The sequence below is a fragment of the Stegostoma tigrinum genome, chromosome 31 (assembly GCF_030684315.1).
Source record: "Stegostoma tigrinum isolate sSteTig4 chromosome 31, sSteTig4.hap1, whole genome shotgun sequence".
Taxonomy (NCBI): domain Eukaryota; kingdom Metazoa; phylum Chordata; class Chondrichthyes; order Orectolobiformes; family Stegostomatidae; genus Stegostoma; species Stegostoma tigrinum.
This window is the reverse complement of record NC_081384.1, coordinates 29,940,263-29,960,868: the sequence shown is the minus strand read 5'-3', so window position 1 is coordinate 29,960,868 and position 20,606 is coordinate 29,940,263. Positions and strand designations below refer to the sequence as shown.

Genomic DNA, 20,606 nt, shown 5'->3' with positions numbered 1-20,606 from the left:
TGGAATGGCAGAATTGCTGGTTTCTGTGGAAAGGTTGAGAAATTCACCAAAGACGTTAGTCGCAGGGGTAGACTATAACATCCTTGCCATGACTGTGGGCTTCTTCAGTCAGGGAAGCCTGACTAAGAAGGATGGCATGCTCGTGGTAATGCGGCAGTATTTAGTAACTTTCACTTCAGATATGTAACAACCACATTTACTGTGTAAAACATACAGTTCTACAACTGAAAATTATAGGTTTCTAGTATTACAAAGTTAGATCCAAGAATTTGTTAAATAAGGTTCAAGTAGTTTCAAAATTCAAATTCTCATTGAACATTTAGAACGCCAAAAAACTAGAAATATATGCAAGGGAAATTTGCTTCGAAAGATGGAAAAGGCAGTTTTAGCCTCTAATATCAGATGCTTAGATTACAAAAAGTAGCTTTTAATTGGAGAATATATGGCATCAAGGTTGGTGTTCTTTTGCTGACACCTTACTATGCAACGAATTAAGCCATATCTTTTTCATGGGGAACTGTTTTAAAAGCACTGTTGATCAAATATTCTAATGGATCTTACACCAAGGAAATTGTTAAAAATGCCAGTGAAGTATTGTTAATTTCTGAAATATTATTATTCATTCAACTAACAAGAAATTGGGAACCATACTTTTCACATAGTTCCTAAAGCTGATGAAGAAAAGGTAAAGTTCAGCAAAGCATGTAAAACATGTTTCAAGTCTTCTGTCCTTATCGTCACTCTCAGTTGACAGTCCATAATGGGATTTGAAAGTAATAAATTTAATACTCATGAGTCAAAGCATGCCATGGTAATAACGCTTTAAAAGTCATAGGCAATAAGTTGATTATTTAACTGTACTTCCAAACAAGCCTTTAAATTGTCACGTCTCTAACAGGCTTAGCTTTCAAAATTAATAAATTAATTATTGCTCAAAAACTGTAAAAACAAATCGTTCCTCAGAGACTTGAGATTTTTTCATCAAGAACATGGCAAAACACTTATCCACATACATGCAAGTTAACTGCAAAACGTATATTCCTATTTTCTGCGCACAAACCGTACTCTATAAACGTTTAATGAAGGAAAACCTAGCATAAAATAAAACCCGAGTATGTGGAGATAGTAGAAATTGCTGATGCTGGACAATCTGAGATAACAAGGTGTAGAGCTGGATGAACACAGCAGCGCAAGCAGCAGAGGAGCAGGAAAGCTGATGTTTTATGTCTGGATCCTTCTTCAGAAATGGGGGAAGGGAAGGGGATTCTGAAACAAATTAAGAGGGAGGGGGAGGCGGATGGATGCTCATCTTCCATCCACCCCCCCTCCCTCTCTATTTATTTCAGAATCTCCTCCCCTTCCATTTCTGAAGAAAGGTCCAGACCCAAAAGGTCAGCTTTCCTGCTGTGTTCATCCAGCACTACACCTTTGTTATCTGAATATGTGGACATGTTTTCTGATGAGATACATTTCTCTTTACGCAAAGTTGCAAAACCTCCACTGGCCAGAGTCATTGATGAGAAGTTACAATATGCAAACTAAATTAAACACTGTTCGCTGATAAAAGTTCCGTACATTTTGAAGTTGATGTTCAGTGTTTACCATTTAAAAGGATAATCTTTGCTTTTGACTGACAAAACGACGACTTCAATCTCTAACATTATTTCAATTTTGCACATTACTTTTTATGCTTCTAATCAATTGGCAATCAATAACCTACGGATATCATTTTGATAGAAGAAAAAAGAAATGAGTAACTGGTAATAATTTGGTTAATTCCTTCGGTGTACTGAATGTAAAGCCCTATTATCAGCAGACAAAATGATGCAGTTTTTCATCTTGCAGTCATCGGAAGTAGAACACAAAACACCGAATTGACAAAAGGGAAAATTGATATTTGCAAAAAAAATGGTGCTGACTAGTTAGACCATCATCGGAGCTGCGTAACTATCGATCACATCAGGCAGATTGATTCAGAATGGTCAGGGAATTGTCGAGGGAAAGCAGAGATCAACAGACTCCACGACCCTTTTTTGTTTTCCATGAAAAAGGTGCAATGTACAAACACCTTTTAACTACATAAAACAGAATCCTGAGTTAATATATGTAGCCTCTGGCACAGGCAAATGCAATGATGTGCTTCCATCCTACATCACATGGAAAAATTCAGAGCTTCAATTTCTTTACTAGCAGATATCTGACCACAAACCAACATCCAACAAGGATGACAAGGCCCTAAAAGCATGCTCTGGAGATACTGCACGTTATTGTGGAACGCCCATCAACTTAACAGGTTGTCACCTGTAATGCAAATGGCTGGTAATCTTGCATAATTTCATATGTAAACCTGGAAAGCGACTAGGGAGTCAGACTCAACAAAAATGGCATTCTATGCTCAAATGATTCCAAGTTTATATGTTGTAAGCAGGTCCTGTAGATATCATTTACAAAAGTTTACAACAGTTCACTCAACCATTTGACCAATTTTTGTTGTACAGAACATGACAGATAAAATAGGGTATAAAGGAGTTGCAGGTCCACGTGTGGGACCTACACAAATGTGATAACCTGCTTATTTGACATATATAAATCCCAGCACGTACAGGCTACCAAGGAACACAAAACACACTTAAAATAAATTTCTGGAAAAACTCAGCAGATCTGGCAGCACCTGTGAGGGCAAAGCAGTCTCAACGATTCAGGTCCAGTGACACTTCTTTGGAACTTCTCTATAGATGCTGTCAATCCTGCTAAGTTTTTCTAGCATTTTCTGCAATTTTTTGAATTTCCAGCTTCCACAGTTTTTTGTGTTTGTTTAAAATACATAAAAGGTCTCTTTACACCCTATTTTATCTATCAAGTTCTGTTTAATATACATTGGCCAAATGGTTGAATGAGCTGTTGCAATCACTTTTAAATTAGTTGCCCATACACAATGTGAAGGACTCATTCACTTTTCAGAAACTATATAAGACCTACAACAATAGCATGTCCATATGCTCTTTCAACATTGGTAGCTTACTTAACAAGATACCACTCAAGGGAGGCACGGACATTTGTAAACGTCATTAGATTATGGCAATTTAGATGCGCTACCAGTGTTTGAATGCGTTCAACAAACTCAAACTTAGCAACCCAAGGAATGGAGTTCAATTTCCTTTACATCACATATGCTGAAAGAGATAGTGTTGCCATGTTTCACTCTAGCTGCAGCTCTTGCCTACATCTTTGCGGGCTATCATGTAAAGCGTATCTTTGATAGACTGACCACTAACATTCTATCCTTTGCATATTTCCATTACAAAATTCAGTATGTAAATCAAAAGCTGCAAATGACTTATTTAAACAGTTTAACAAACTCTACCCAGCACTCATATTTATGACAGAAATGCAGCAATCTTTACTCGATATAGTCGAAGAGCCTGTGAATGGTTTCTCTACTACAATTTGCCAAAAACTTATGATTTGCTGGACAATTTAGGCATTGGGATTCCTATGCTAAAAGATTAATCTTACTGGCAAGTTCATCGACTGGGCCCTTGCCACCTCCGCACTAATATTTCCTACTCAAGGACTAGTTATTACACACCTTTGAAGGAGTTCTGGATGTGAGTTTGCTCACTGAGCTGGAAGGTTAGTTTTCCGACATTTCGTCACCATTCTAGCTCACATCAGTGTGCGTCCGATGAAGCGCCGGTGTTATGTCCCGCTTTCTATTTATCTGTTTAGGTTTCCTTGGGTTGGTGATGTCATTTCCTGTTCTTTTTCTCAGAGGGTGGTAGATTGATTTGGAGCCAATGTGTTTGTTGATGGAGTTCCAGTTGGAATGCCACACGTCTAGGAATTCTCCTGCGTGTCTCTGTCTGGCTTGTCCTAGGATGGATGTGTTGTCCCAATCAAAGTGGTGTCCTTCCTCATCTGTAAGTAACGATACTAGTGATAGTGGGTCACTAGTATCCTTACTTACAGATGAGGAAGGACACCACTTTGATTGGGACAACACATCCATCCTAGGACAAGCCAGACAGAGACACGCAGGAGAATTCCTAGAGGCGTGGCATTCCAACTGGAACTCCATCAACAAACACATTGGCTCCAAATCAATCTACCACCCTCTGAGAAAAAGAACAGGAAATGACATCACCAACCCAAGGAAACCTAAACAGATAAATAGAAAGCGGGACATAACACCGGCGCTTCATCGGACGCACACTGATGATGTTATCTAGAATGGTGACGAAACGTCTGAAAACTAATCTTCCAGCTCAGCAAGCAAACTCACATCCAGAAACTCAACCTGAGCTACAAATCTTCTCAAAACTCTCTACCTGTGAAGGAGGTTGGACATGAACCCAGGGCTGCCCGCTCAGTGTAAGGGATACTACCATTGTGCCACAAAAAACAACTTATACTTGTTCCCTGTGAAAGCTTGATGCTGAGATATGGCTCATCACAGCTATTCTGAGAGATAATGGCTATCCTGATCAAACCATCATTCACTAAATATTGTAAGAACTCATGAAATGGCAAACATCTATCAATTTTGAGCTGAATGCTGGTCAGTCTACCTTAGATTTCTGAAACAAGGTGTCAAAAAAAATTGAACAAGTTGGTGAAACTAGGTGAAGCTAGTTGTTTCACATTGCTACATAACATCAAACAAGAGTGATATTATACTGCTGTCACACGTGAGACATTTTTCCCATAACATGAGTAAAATGATGTACAAACTTTGCTGCCAGTGTGATGCCAGAGATGGAGGTCACATGTCCTAATACTTGGCAAACCTTATCAAATAACACTCTAATAATCATTCACGGTGGACAGCAAGCCACTCGTGTTCAACCATTAGATGTGATTCAGATGTTGAAAGTTATTTATTAAATAATCTGGACTGTGAAGCAAATTTGTCAGTAGGACTTGCACGAGATTCATGTGTGCATGTGAAGCTACAGATTGCCAGTCTTTGCTGTACTCCCAAGGCAAAAATCCTGAGCAATAAGTCTACGTGTTCGATCTGAGAACGGAGGCTGTTAAATGTTTTTGTTGCATTTCTCTGTCTAAAATGGTCCAAACAATTAGCATTCTCTTGTCATGCTGCATTAACTGCTGTCCCTTTCATCAAGTCTGTCTCTTGCATCCTCGTCCTAACGTGAACAAGACAAAAAGCTTCAACTCCTTTACCAATGTTAAAAATTTGGTTTTGTCATTGCAAATTGCAAACAAGTGTCAAATCAGACTGTGTGGAAACACACCACAAACCAACTAATTATTCATTCTGCAAGTAGCTCCAAAACCATCCAAAAATATGCATGAAATTTAGAAACGCACCAACTTATTTAGAAAGGCACCAACTTATCCTCAATTTATTATTTCATCTAAGCTGAAAGACAATACTGGCTGTATTTTAAAACCCCATGGTCGTATCAATGTGGCCCTATTATTGTTCAATTCTTGAAGTGTTGCAGACTTCCAACTTTCCTTGCCAATGGAAAATTTCCCCTTTACCACTGGGATAGTGAAATTTCAGATTAAAAAAAAAAATCAGCACTGCAATTCAAACTCGCAACAAATCCAGTTGAAAATTCAGCACAAGAATTCAGTGGCAAATCCTGTAGCATTTTTATGCAAAGTCTACTTTTAAATAAGACAACGAGCTCGGATGTACCCAATTAAAATTTTTAATAGTAACAGATCTGTTTAAAGTAACAAATTAATGCACTTGCATCTGCATTTTTCTGACAACTTTCTAGATTGTAACAATTATTGAATATTTATTTCAGCAGTTTTCTGTGCATACATGCTTGTTTTCGTTAACATGCTGAAATTTTGCATGCCAGAAGTATTTTTATTTAACAAAAATGATTGTGTGAGGAAGAATAATTTCCACTGTTTGCTCAAGAAACATGAGTGAAAGGGTACTTAACAGACGTAAAAATGAATTGCAATTTTTTAAGCTCTTTATAGTAAAAATTAAGATTTTCCAATGTATCCACAGTCGCACTCAAAAGGAGTTAGTAGAAATAACTCAAATATTAAAATTCCTTTGTATATTAAACAATACATTTTCCACTTCATGTTGGCAGCTTGCCAATTCTTATACCTCCCCTACAAAGGCAAAAATTAAAATGGATTGTTTTGTTTCAGCGAACAGCATATGCCATTAGGATAAATGCATTGATAAAAGAAGCAAGCAAACGCAATGAATGTACTTCATTTTTATATTACAAAGTGGCCTGATGCTTCACCATATAAATTACTTTTGAACAGCGAATCATTATAATGAAACACTATACTGCTTGGCTAATCCTGAGAATGTTCCAGATGCTTTCAAGACAACATAGGAATAGAAGCGTTTAAAACTATAGCTGGTGAACACGAACAAACTTTTAAAACCAGAAGTCAGTTTTTTTTTCAAAAAAGCCAGCCTTACCCTGGTGCCAGATCATTAACTGGCATTTTCAGGTCAACAAATGATGCCATTACATAAAACTGTGCCATTTCAGCACAACTTTGCTACTGTAATTAATTATAAAAAAATTACAGATATCAAATCCTCTTGACAATGTTCATCCTTTCATGTTAAGTTCCAGCAACTGACATCAACAAGGAAAAACTATCCAATACCTTGGACTCCAACAAGGTATTAATGAGAAAAGCCATTGCGATGTTATACCCCTTGAGAGGTTTTGTCCTTTTCTGTACTACATTAGGTGACCAATTTTGGTCAAATCAGTGGTGAGGGCTTATGTCTAGAGCTAGTCAGGATTTCTCAAAAAAAAAGTCACCATCCAGTGACTCTTACTGAATGTTACAGATGTTGAGTCATAACAGTACTTACGTAGACTATGATGGCTCACCAAACGTTTGATGTTATCTGCCTAGGTTTTTAAACAAGAAACAGGCATGTGCCTGAGCTGTTAGAGAGACTTTTCAATTGCCAATAATGCGTGTCCTCCTTAACAAGGTAAAGGAAATATTCTTTGAAGCAGTTTAATGCTTGCAGAGGTTCAACACGGAGAAGCAAGTAACACAGTGTAAAGGCACTGTGTCTTGGAATACTCAAAGGAATGAACCAAATAAATCAATAATGATTTATAAATCAATAGTGATATTTAGTTTAGCAGCCTCAATCATCTATAGAATACACATTTATTCATTCTAATTGTTCGAGTCTTTAGCCAATTTAAGTCAAGGTATCAAACAGAAAGGGATGGTTAGCTCAATTAGTTAGGACTAACATGTAGATCAAATTAACACCAACCGCACAGGATTCTGACTGAAGTGAACTAAGGATAGCCTCCTTATCCAACCTGTAGAAACAAAACATGGTACTTTGGTAATTATATGTTGAATCATAGCAAAGGACCTGCCTTCAAGCAGAGAAATCAAGAAGTGATAGCAAGAAAGACTATAATTTGCACTTGACATTCTTGGGCCACAAAGCCAAAACAGAGAAGGATAATAAACAAATAGGGTCTGCAGTCCAGGGTTTTTAGTTACTCTAGTCAAACAGGCTGTAAGTTTACCATACATGAACACTTTATTCACCCTTGCCTGAGAGATAGAAGGTTGTGTTCAAATCTCAATCCATAGACTTAATCCCAATATGCAGACTGGAACCCCAGTACTAAGGGAATGCAGTACGGTCACAGTATAATGTTATGGTAACGTTAAATCAAGGTCAAAAATATTCATTGGTATAATTATGTTGAGACGAAGGATTAAATCATTGAGAAATATAAAATCAAGACTATATTATTGGGACTTGGGTTAAAAGGGTTAAACTGGTGATTCAACCGAAAATTTCAAGCTATTTAAGTGGAACAGTTAGAGGTCAATAGACTGAAATCATTTCCATCATTTGGTCTGCCTGATACTGAGGTTACAGTCTAAAAATACTGCAGCAAATTTCAAAACATTTCTACATACAGTAACTTTCAAAATTTGGAACTCTTTTCCACAAAGTACGATTGATAACAGCAAATGAAATAGGAGAAGTAGACAATATGACCTCTCAAACCTATGTGATCTTTCAATACAATCACTGCCGAATTTCTGCCTCAACTCTACTTGTATTACTTAGGTTTAGTTTGGTACAATAAGCGATGGTGAGGAGAGGTGTTACTTTTAAAAAATGAAATCAATTAGTTAATTAAAATACAATAAGCACAGCAGGGTGTGCTACAGTTGCATCTAATGGGAGTTTGTGAACACTAGTGCAAACCATGTCAAACACATCGAGAAGTGTCTAAATCTGGAAGAACACTCTCTCAGTCAATAAACTGGAAGTTGAGCTAAAAGACTACCATCTGTCAGGGAGGCACAAAGTTACATAGACGGTTAGTTCCCAGAAGCAGTCTCACTCCTTGGTCAGTCAATGGAGACGGAGGGTGTCTGGCTGCAAGCAAAAAAAGGTATGGGGATTGAGAACAGAGACAATGGAGGACTTTACAATGTCAACTGGTGAGAGAATCTTTCACTTTGCATAGATGAGAACAGTAGCAGGGGTGGGTAATGCAACTAGCCAGAAGAATTTGGTCCATGAAACCATATTCGCAGAGCGGATAGTATTGTCAAGCATTTAAGGAGGTATTTCTTAACAGCTAGCACAGATGGGAAAGAAACATGGGAAAAATGAGCATCATCTGTGACTAAGTAAGGAAGTGAAGGACAGTATCAAATTGAAAGTAAAAACCAACAACTCTGAAGATCACACAGCGTGGAGCTGGAGGAACACAATAGGCCAGGGAGCATCAGATCAGGAAAGAGGACGTTTTGAGTCAGGAAACATTAACCTTACAGTTCCTCTGATGCTGTCTGCCCTGCTGTGTTCTTGCAGCTCCACACTGTTATCTCTGACTCTAGCATCTGCAGTTCTTACCAACTCTGAAGATCAGTCGTATGTGAGAAATGGGTGAAAAGGTCAGACAGAATTTACAGAATTAAACATAAACACAGGGTGACTAAAAAAAGGGAAAAATAGAATGAAAAAGGCTTGCTTGCAATACAAAAAAGTTTCTGCAAGTAGTTAAAGCTAAAAAGAGTAACACAAGGTAAAACACTAGTCTTCTACAGAGAGTCTAAGGAATTAATAATATGAAGTATTAAATTACGGATACATTGAACAGATGCTTTGTGCCTGTCCTCACTGTAGAAGAAGCAAATAACATGCCAGAGATAACTGTCAATCAAGACTTAAAAGGGGGAAGGGCTTAAAATAATTAGAATCACCAGGGAAAGGAAATCAACATAACTACAACAACTTTAGACTAGCAGGTCCCTAAATGCTGATTGCTTGCATCCTAGGGTCTTAAGAGAAGTGACTGCTGAGATAATAAATGCATTTATTGTAATGTCTCAAAATTCTTTTCATTATGGAAAGGTTTGTAAAGAAGGGAATTAAACAAAGTTGGCATTCTAGTGCAGTAACGATGAGGAAGATAAATGAAATGTTATTTATTGCGAGGGGAAGCAACGTGCAAGTTGAAACTGAAAGAAATGCATATGTTGTAAATCAGGAACAAAAACAGAAGTTGTTGGTAACGCTCAGCAGGTCTGGCAGCATCTGTGAAGAAAATCGAAGTTAACGCTTCAGGTCCAGTGACACTCCCTCAGAACTAATGGCAGCTAGGAAAACGTCACCTTATATGTAGTAGATATGGTAGGGGGAGGAGATAAGGACTAAGCGATAGGTGGAGATAGAGCCCAAACAGAGAAGAGTAGTTGGGCAGACAAACAGTTGATAAGGTCTGGCTAGGAGGGTGAATAGTTGTTAGTGAACAATGTTGGTGGCTAACAATAGGTAGTGTGTAATGGCAGGCTATGTGATAACTAGACTTGGTTTGTAAGGTAGGGGGCTAGGCCATGGGAGAGTTCAGGCCCTAAAATTACTGAATTCGATATTGAGTCAGGAGGACTGCAGGGTCCCCAAGCGGAAAGTGAGGTGTTGTTCTTCTAGACTGCACTGAGCTTCGCTGGAACACTGCATCAAGTCTGAGACAGTGATGTTGGCCAGGGACCATGGTGATCTGTTAAAGTAGCCAGCAACTGGAAACTAGGGCAATGTTTTGCAGGCAAAACACAGATATTGTGTTAAGCGGTCACCCAGTCTACGCTTCGTTTTCCCTTGTGTACAGGAGACTACATTGTTAGTGGGAAACTGTGGGAAATGCAGGTAATAGACTACTTCATCTGGAAGGTATGTTTGGGCTCTTGGATACTGGGGAGGTGGTAAACAGGCAGGTGTTACACCTTTGGCAGTTGCAGGGGAAGGTGCCATGGGGTTGCGGGGGTTATTGGGAGTGAAGGAGGAGTAAACCAGTGTGTCCAGGGGAAGCCAGACAAGGGAGGAGAGGGAACAGACAACTTAACCAATCCACCCAACCTGCACATTTTTAGACTGTAGGAGGAAACCAGAGCACCCACAAGAAACCCACACAAACATGGAGAGAACATACAAACTCCACAAAGACAGTCACCAGAGGCTGGCTTCAAGCCTGACTTCCAGGTGCTAACAGGCAACAGTGCTAAACACTGAGCCACTGTGCCACCGCACTGAGAAACCATAGTTGGCAGAATTCTCGGGCCTGAATTCTCCCATGTCCTAGCCCCCTAACCCACACACCTGGCCTTGTTATCACATATCCTGCCATTACACACGATCTATTGTTTGCCATAAACACTGTCTCCAATAACATCTACTTACCCTCCTAGCCAGAGTGTTATCAACTCCTTTGTCCAACTGTTCCTCTCTCTCTTTGGGCTCTATTCCCACCTATCGTTTACTTCTTACTCTCTCTCCCCACCCTATCTTCTGCATATAAACCAATATTTTCCTTGCTCCATCAGTTCTGAGGAAGGGTCACTGGATCTGAAACTTTAACTCTGATTTCTCTTTGCAGATGCTACCAGATCTGTTGAGCTTTTCCAGCAACTTCTGCTTTTGTTCCTAACATCCAAGTAGAGACAGTTTACCACAGTTGTACAGACATAGGTAAAACTACCACAGGAGTACTGTTTCAGAGATAGTAGGAACTGCAGATGCTGGAGAAGCTTTGATAACAAGGTGTAGAGCTGGATGAACACAGCAGGCCAAGCAGCATCACAGGAGCAGGAAGGCTGACGTTTCAGGCCTAAACTGTTCTGAAGAAGGGTTTAGGCCCGAAACATCAGCCTTCCTGCTCCTCTGATGCTGCTTGGCCTGCTGTGTTCATCCAGCTCTACACCTTGTTATCACTGGAGTACCGAGTACAGTTTTGGGCTCCCTAATTTAAAAAAATGGATATAATTGTATTAGAACAATTCAGAGAAGGTTCACTCAATTGGCTTCCGGGCACAGGAAGGGGGTTACCTACAGACAAAAGAATGAATAGATTGGGTCTGTATACAATAGAGGTTTGATAAATAGAGATGATTTTAGTGAAATAAAACAAGATTCCAAGAGGACTTGACAGGGTAAATGTCAAGAGGGTTGTACGTGAGGGACCAGAACTAAGCAAAAGTGTTTCAATATGGAGAGTTTCTGATTTAAGATGGAGGTTAGGATTTTTTTCCTCTCGAAGGGCCAGTAATTGTGGTATTCTTTACCAGAAAGACCAGCAGAGGCAGAACAATTGAATATTTTTAAAGGCCAGGTTAGATAGATTCTTGACTAATCAGGGAGTTAAGGTAGAGAGTAGAGAGTAAAGTAAAATTGAAGCCACATTAGATCAGAGACAACCTCATCAAAATAGTGGACTAGGCTTGGGGCCTCCTCCTGCTGCTAAATTCATGTTTGTGCTTGATCCCCATGTTCGTTGATGATCATAAATGTATCAGCCCCAACTCTGAAAATATGCAATGTCAGAGTATCACAACCGTCTGGAATAGAGCATTGTGAAGATTCACAACACTTCCAGTGAAGAAATTTCTCGGCCTGTAATGACCATCCCTCAGGCTGTGCCCCAATCTTGTACACTGCCAGCCAGGAAGCAACAACCCCACGCCTAACCTATTAAACACCTTGATAATTTCATGTTTCAATGAAATCACTTTTCATTCTTCTCAGCACAAGACAGAATATGCCAAATTTACTCATTTTCCTCATAGGATGTGCTAGATCGAATGTCATTTTTAAATCTGAAATAGATAGTTATTTTTGTTTCCCAAAGTTATTAAGGGATAAGGGCCAAAGGCAGATTTGGTCAATTAATTTGCACATCAGCCATCATCTCAATGAATGGTGGAACAGGGTAGCGGGCTAAATAGCTTTTGAGTTTTTACGTACTGCTAATAGTCAGCATTACTTCCTAACACAAATTAGCATATTAACATTTCATAGTAGTTATGACTCAGTACCATGAAAGAAGTAGAGGGAGGAAGAAAATACCGGCTTTATGTAGAAGGCATGAATTCTACTTCAGCTGGAGCTTGAACAAAACAAAAACAAAACTCGGGCATTCCCATTCTTGTCGATTTCCTTCTTTATGCAAATAATAGGCTCCTGGAGTCTGCTCCAGCGTTCGATAAGTTTATGGTTGATTTGATGACTCCACAATGAACCTACTACCGATAACATTTTGCACCTTTCAGGAATCTACCTCTGCATTAAAAAATATTGAAATATTCTGCTTCCACGGCATTTGAGAATGTGCAGTTATGCATTCTGCTCCAATTAAAGTGGCAGTTCTGGTAAAAGACAAGAGGAATGAGGTGTACCCCAATCTTTAAAAATCAGTCAAACCTAAACACAAATATATCACTTTGCGCTCTCAAGGATTTTTAAGCAGTTTAACGAAAAGCTCATACCTTCAAAGAACATCAAACACAAACACAAACATAATGGGTCAAAATATAATGCCTTTCCATTTGGCACTTCACACTTAAAAGCTGAAATGTTACTGACAGACAGAATACCTTCCATAATTATTTGAGACAGTGAAAAAATGTAATTATAATAAAAACTTTATGCCTGAACTTTTACAGAATATTAAAAGTATTTCTATTTATTTAACTGAAGTAACCCAGTAGTGCTAATGATTTGCCAGCAAGTCATCTCGCCCCTGCTCACTTAGTACTGATGTAAACCAGTTACACCTCCATCAACTTTTGCACGTATGAAACAACGTATTAGAACATACTTAACAAAAGTGGTGCAGTTATCCTAACCTTCCCATTAGACACCCACATATGAACACTGCACCAAATAACCATTGAAAATCTAGAATACGTACAAGTATGCCCTTTCTTGACCAGATCTGGGAATCTGTTTGGAAATGGCCTTACCTCCATGTAATTCCATCCACAGCCATGATGTAACTGAAAATTCAGTGAGAAACCATGGGCATTAATCCATGGCGTAAGATTTGGAGATGAGAGCACACCGATATGCACATAAACTGAGATACCGGGCCTTAGAGCTACTTTACAACATCTTTAGTTTTAATTCATGCAATACCTATTCCAATATTTGATTTCATGCACAGGCACAGTTCTCTTTTCAAGCTTACTTCAGTCAAGATTGTTCAAACTCACGAAATAGAAATGCACTGTTAAAAACAAAAAACAACCTTATCTGACGATGTTTTTAAACAACCAGGTGAGCACATTTGGGGTGTCAGAGAGGGGGTCAGAGACAGAGACAGGAAGGTGAAAGAGGAATGACCGAGGGTGGGGCAAAGAAGGTTGGATGGGCTGAGAGAAGAGGGTGAGAAGGCACGTGAGAGATCCCAAGCTGTCTAAAGTAGGCAAGGGGGGTTTCTGGATAGCAGGAGTCCTGCAAGCACATATAGATGTGCAAGAGCAGGAGGGTGAAGAACTTTATTGGAAAGTGGAGGATAACAGTATATGTTGAACCTTGGTTTTACAGAATTGAGAACTGCCTAGCCTTAACTGTTTCTTTTTCTCATTCTCAGGACTGTAAGGTCCGACGAAGAATGCAGTATACGGTTTCGTTCAATCCTTTACGGAATGAACTTGTAATGTGAAATAAAAACAGAAATTGCCGAAAAACTCAGGTCTGGTAGCATCTGTGAAGAGAAAGCAGAATTAACGTTGTGGGTCTTGTGATCCATCCTCACAACAATTTCTGTTTTTGTTTCTGATTTTCAGGGTCCATAGTTCTTCAGTTTTTCTGTGTTAATGTAAGATTGGATTGCAACCTCATTTATAAAGGCAGTTGATGTGGGAGTATCATTCCCATTCTTAAACTTTGGATATTCGAAAAGCTCATTTCTGGAGATGAGAAGCCTCTATATCTTAACATATTATGTCAGCCACAGGTTTAGCTTTACTGAAAGTCTAACTTGGATTTGCCAAAACTGATTTTGGGAATAATTATGGCAAAACATCATTCCATCCCACTGATGCTATATTTCAGCAGTCTGAATGATGGAACAACTAGACTTCACACAAACTATTTTTGTCACATATTATATGGGGAAAACCAAACCTCCAAGCACAGTTGCAGATAAATACTAATTCAGGTTCATTGTACACAATGCAACCCCACCTCCACTGAAAATCAGAGTTAATTAGATCGAAGATAATCAATGAATCTAGTGGGACAGCAAAGACCACAAGCAACACTGGGAAGCAATCTAAATGGTCAATTATAAAGAAATGTTTTATTCAAATCAGTAGGAACATACAGCATGCAACACAGGAGGGTTATTCATCAAACGCATTACGCAAGTAAACAAAACAGCTTTATACCTTACCTGAGTATATTTGCTAATGTACATCAGAACGCAGGCTCAATTCAATGAATAAATGAAATGTGTCCCAAAATAGGAGAGGTTGTGAAATTCAAGTCCTATTAATATGTTAATCATGACTGTTTTACTTATACTGCAGCGCACCCACAGCTACATGCACACAAGCCAATGTTAAAGTGTATGGTCTCACTGTTTAAGCAGTTTTCTGATGTCCTGATTAAAAACAAAAAAGTAATTAAACTTAAAAAGTAGACACTTACCTGATTCTTTCATTAAACTAACCCACAAGGCTACATTTTAGCCATCTCAAAACACTTACCAGAACAGGTACATTTGTTGCAATTTTCTTTCACAATTACAAAAAGATAAAAAAAAGCAGTCATTAATCTCTGGGTCTGTGGCTGAGTCTTCCCTATTTGCATAAAATAGGGCAGGACAAGAGCATTGGTATTATTTATATTCTGAACATCTTGAAAAATGGAATTGCAAAAGAGAAATCATTTTTTATTACAAATATAGTTGGGTCATTCTCTACAACTAAATCACCATTTCAATAAAAATCTCCTAAAGGGATATTTATAATGCAAGAACAAAATCGTTGTAGTTTATTTAGATACGGCTTAAAAGTAAATTTTCACAAATTATTTTTTGTTCAAAGATTTTTTTGTCAAGACATTTATTTTAATGAACATTGCCCATCAAATTATCGTCTAAGAGCATAACACAGCGAGACTGAGAATTTCTGGAATTGTTCTATTAAAAAGGTAATAGGAAAATAATATCACATTAATACAAGTTAAAATAAAATGTGGTTCTGAAACTATGGAACATTCCACGGGACTCCAAAGCTCCCTAATACAATGTTGCCTCTTCCCAACTCCATCCCCAAGTCTCCCCATATAGCAGCACAGGAGTGAGAAAGAAGATAAAGGGAAAATACAGAGAGAAATCAGAAGGAAAGGGTAGAGGCAAAGCAAGAATAAACACAAACGAATGAACACACATTGTAACTTGTGTCTACCTTTTTTTGGCAAATGTGTTGGCACTGATGATCAGAATCGAAGCTTGAGCTGGTGGAACTAATGACCAACTAATGAACAATCCAGAGGAAATATGCTAGATGGTCTTATTCTCAATGGTTGACTCACACAGTGATTGAAGGTGAAACATTGCAATGAGCATCAGTAACTCAGAATACAGAACTGAACAATCTTCTCTATATATTTTGGGATCAAGCTGCAACATCATTATTCTTTATCAAAAGCAGCTGAGACAAATGCCAGATCACTTTGTAATCCCTCTTCCTGGTTAATGCCTGCACACACAGTTGTTGCGAACATTTTTTCCAGTCATAATCAACCTAAGTTAATGCCTCACTCATTGCCAACATAACTATCTTGGCTACCTTATCTTTAGCTATATGGGAAGTGAAAAATGGTAATTCAACATCAGGAGGTACAGAGATCAAATAAAACAAGTTGGTTTTCCTGGCACCGACGGCAAACTAATCACACGTTTGGTCATCAGTTCGCTAAGTAGTTCTTGTCCAGAATCTACTTTTGAACATCACTTCCATTATTGTTATGTTATCAAATCATTGATCTCGCCAGGAAATGGGGGAAAAAGTCAGCCTGGTATTCCAACCCTCACTTGACTGGTGCTAGGAAATGCATGTCATCATTGACTAAGGGCTATAGACAGGGCCTGCTGCGATGAAATCCTCCAAACACAAACCCGATCAGGATTCTCTCATCAAAAATTATTGTCTTGGGTAAGGAGAAAAGCAGCATGATCATTAGGTTCTATATTAACAGTTTCATTGGAGATGAGTAAAGCAAAAGAGTTTAAGGGATAAATGAACTCCTGAATTAAATGGAAACTGAAAGGCATCCAAACCAGGGAATTTGAGTGCTGGTCAAGAATGTTCACTTAAATTAAAGCAACTTCTAGAGCCTGAAGCAAAATGCCTCTTAGAAAAGGCAAAAAGACAGCCAAAGTAATTTTTAGGCTCCAAATATTAGATCACATGGTTAGAAAAAGAAAGCAATGTGAAGGAGACAACTTGAGTTACACTGCAGATTTGACATAGAAATACAAATTCTATTACTTCAATGTAAAGAAGAGAAAGACATTTCCTTTTAGTTTCTTTATTCTTGCATAGGATTTGATCACCACCGTCATGGCTAGTATTTGGTGCTTACCCCTAACTGCCCTTGAATTAACTGGTTTGGTAGGCCATTCCAGAGAGCAGTCAACAGCTGGTCTGTCAAGTGTATGCATGACAAGACAAATTTTCTTAAAGTTGTTATAAAAATCTGGCTAACAACTGATGATGTTTCTGTAATGATGCAGAAAAAGTAAGTTTTGAATTCCAGATGTTTATTAATTCAAGTTAAATTCAACCCACTATCACAAAGAATTTTAACCCAAGTCCACAGACCGTACACATGGACCTCTGGATTGCTCGTCCAATGGCCTTACCAGGACACCAACACCTTCCTCCCTGCCTCTGGAGGTAATGAAGCTTTCAATTTAGAGATTAAGCACACTTTTCAACCTGAGCAAAAATGTTAAAACAGGTCAGAGTCAGAAGGGTTTGGCTACAAGTCTTTTTTAACTTGCATCATTTAAAGGCAAGGCATCAATTGGCATGGTAACTCGCCTTCAGATACAGAACAACCTAAGTTCGCAAAATCAGACCCCAGTATTATCAAGGCTGAAAAATATTTGCTTGTGAACATCAGGACTGAATTTGGTTCAGATTTGACGATTTGTGCAACCACTCAGCTAACAGTCAAACTGGTTACTTACACATGAAGGATGGCTATCTGAGCACATTATCCAGAAGTTGTCAGAACCCACAAGATATAGCTAAGTATGACTTACCATTATTGACAGGACAGAAAATGCAAGAGAATGTTAATTTTATCATCAACTCCAAAGTTCTGACTTTGAATTATTTGAAGAGGAGACATGGTACTCTGAAACAAGGTTATGTCAGGTGGTATGCCAACATAAGTGCTGGAACAATAATAGATTTTCTCCATAAAATAATGTTTATAATGCATGTTGGAAAATGAACAGTGCAGTATGTGTTCAAGTGTGGAAGGCAAAGTTCCAGTATCTAGAAAAGATCTGAATGTGACCTGGCAACATAAATCCCCTTGTGACAGATACAATCTGAGAAAACAAGTGCATTAAACAATAACTGCACTGTTTTAGATTTGAAGAAAGCAAAGGTGACCTACAGGGATAGACAGAAAGCAACAAAAGAGAATCATATAGGTTTCAGTATCATCTCAAACAATTGTGCATGTTCCAGGATAAATGGAGAATAATTTGGAAAGGCTACATCCCGCCCCTCCCTTTGACAAAACGAAAACACAACAGATTGAAGTGCCTTTCTCATTGTTTTAAAAAGGCTTCACTTCAAACTCAGAAATGGCAACCTGGAGAACCGTGTGCATTTTTTCCATTGAGGAGAAAGATACTGTCACCTGTGATCCGTGGTGGTTTTGGATGCTGCTTCATAAAAGTGAATAAGTGCGAATAAGTAATATTTCATATACAATTCTCAAAACAAGCAGCTAATCAAAAGACTTCCATACCGGATGGTCTGAATTCAAAATCAGTTTTGCAGTACTGAAGAACTAGTGCACTCATTCTCCAAATCCCCTAAAATTATTACAGTAAACCTTCACAAATGGTGAACTTGTCTATCTGCGCCAAAAATAATTAACAAAAATCAACATCCATGGGCAAAAGTCACATTTCATCAATTTTAAACCTATTTTTAATGGGCTCCACACACAAATTTCACCATTCGCAGGGGTTCTCAGGAACAGAACCCTTGCAGATGCAGAAGGACTGTATTTTTAAAATATTTTGTTTCTATTAGATACCTTATTTACTTTCCATTGATTCCGAAAGGTCAACAGCAACATCCATTTTTACTAATTAAATGGATTGGAACACTTGCATTCAAGAATAAGAGGGAAATAAAAATGCCAGTGCACGAGTCCTACTTACCTTTCAGATAAAGTGTCCCATGAATGCTCCTGATTTATTCTATGTAGTTAACTCAGATTAAAAGAAACCTGGCTCTTATGCAAACTGTTATAAAAACCTTTAACACTGAATGGCAAACCATTGCTAAAATCCCTACTGTCAACATCTTGGAGGTTAGCACTGACTAGAAACTGAACTGGACCAACATATAAATAGCGCATCTACAAAAACAGGTCAGAGATAAGGAACTGAGACACAAATAACTCATGTACTAGCCTTGCAAACCCTGTCTGCCGTCTGCAGGGCATAGGTCAGCTACGTGATGAAACCTATTCCAACTTCTTGGTCAGTGCAACTCCAATAACAAAGAAGCTCAACAACATTCAGGACAAAGCAGGCCACTTGACTGACACCACACCTACCACCTTCAACAATTCACACTCTCCTTCGCAATGACCTTCGAACACTCCTTAGAAAGCACTTTCCAAAATTGCGATCTCTAACACCTAGAAGGATAAAGGTAACAAATATATGGGAACACTGCAATCTGCAAGTTCAACCGCAACTTGCACACAGCTTGACCGTGCACTGTACCTCTGCTCTTTCCACTGTCACCGGGTCAAAATCTTGCAACTGCCTGTCTAGCAGTAGTGTCAGTATATATAACCCCTTTCAGCTATAGTTAACTAAGGATGGATTCCAGTGAACTCCAGAGATCGGAGGTTGTGATCTAGACCGACACATCATTAGTACTATGTACTGTCCTGTCAGTAGTGTTTTCAGGTGAAATGTTGAACTGAAGTCACACTTCCCCTCAGATGGGCCTTTAAAAGTCCAGTGGCACTAAAGGGCAAACTTTAAAGTCTTTCAAATACAGTAACCAACATTCAGCTCTTAACCAATATTATTTAGGTTATTTAAGTTAACTAATTACATACCACTTGGTATTTTTCCTGGATGGAAAGTCTAAAAGAAGCTTCAGGGAATCAGAATATGGACTGGCCATTGAGGACTGAGGTAAGGCGTAATGCCTTCATTTAAAAGGATATGGACCTTTACTGATATTTGTGGATAGTCTGTCTCCAAATACGCCAAATGAGATCAGAAGGCATTTGGACACAATGCAGTGAAGGGTATGGGGATGGTACCAAAAGAAAGCTAAGGTGGGAGTTCAGCCATGGCTGTTTTGAATGAAGCAGCCCAAGGATAAATGGTCTAATGTTGTTCTTATTTTACATCTATGTTCATAGAGCCTTAAAATCTACAAACTAGCTTCCCGATTTTTCCACAGCACAGTATAGGGCCCTTCGGCCCACGATGCTGTACTGAACTTTTACCCGAAACCTAACGTCTATCTAACCTCCATTGCTAATACTATCATCCATATGCCTTTCTCATAGCCACTTAAATGCCCCTAAAGAGGCCGAATCTACTACCCTCTCTAGCAATGCATTACACGCCCCTGCCGCTCTGAGTAAAGAGCATACCTCTGACGTCTCCCTGATATTTATCTCCTTTCACTTTAAAACTATGTCCCCTCGTAAAAGCTACCTCCACTCTAGGAAAAAGAATCTGGCTGCCTACTCCAACTATACCTCTGATCATTTTGTAGACCTCTGTCAAGTCACTTCTAATCCTTCATTGTTCTAAAGAGAAAAGGCCTAGCTCTCTCAACCTTTCCTGAAAAGACCTTCCCTCCATTCCAGGCAACATCCTGGTAAATCTCCATTGTAAACAGTTACCACATCTTAAAAACAATCATAATCTGTGAAGCACTTTCGATTTCCTAAGGCTGTTCTTTCCTCATGAAAGTTTTTTGTTTAAATCTGCAAAGATTGAACGTGGGATGGACCACTGCACTCCTTATTTTGGGTGGGGAATGCTATGCAAGCCCAATTCTCT

At 38.8% G+C, this 20,606-nt stretch overlaps 1 protein-coding gene across 7 annotated transcripts in view; it reads right to left on the bottom strand.

Moving 5' to 3' along the window:
- Window positions 1–20,606, bottom strand: part of gpatch8 (G patch domain containing 8) — a 180,479-nt gene that overhangs the window by 108,360 nt on the left and 51,513 nt on the right. The gene's annotated exons all lie outside the window — the stretch shown is intronic.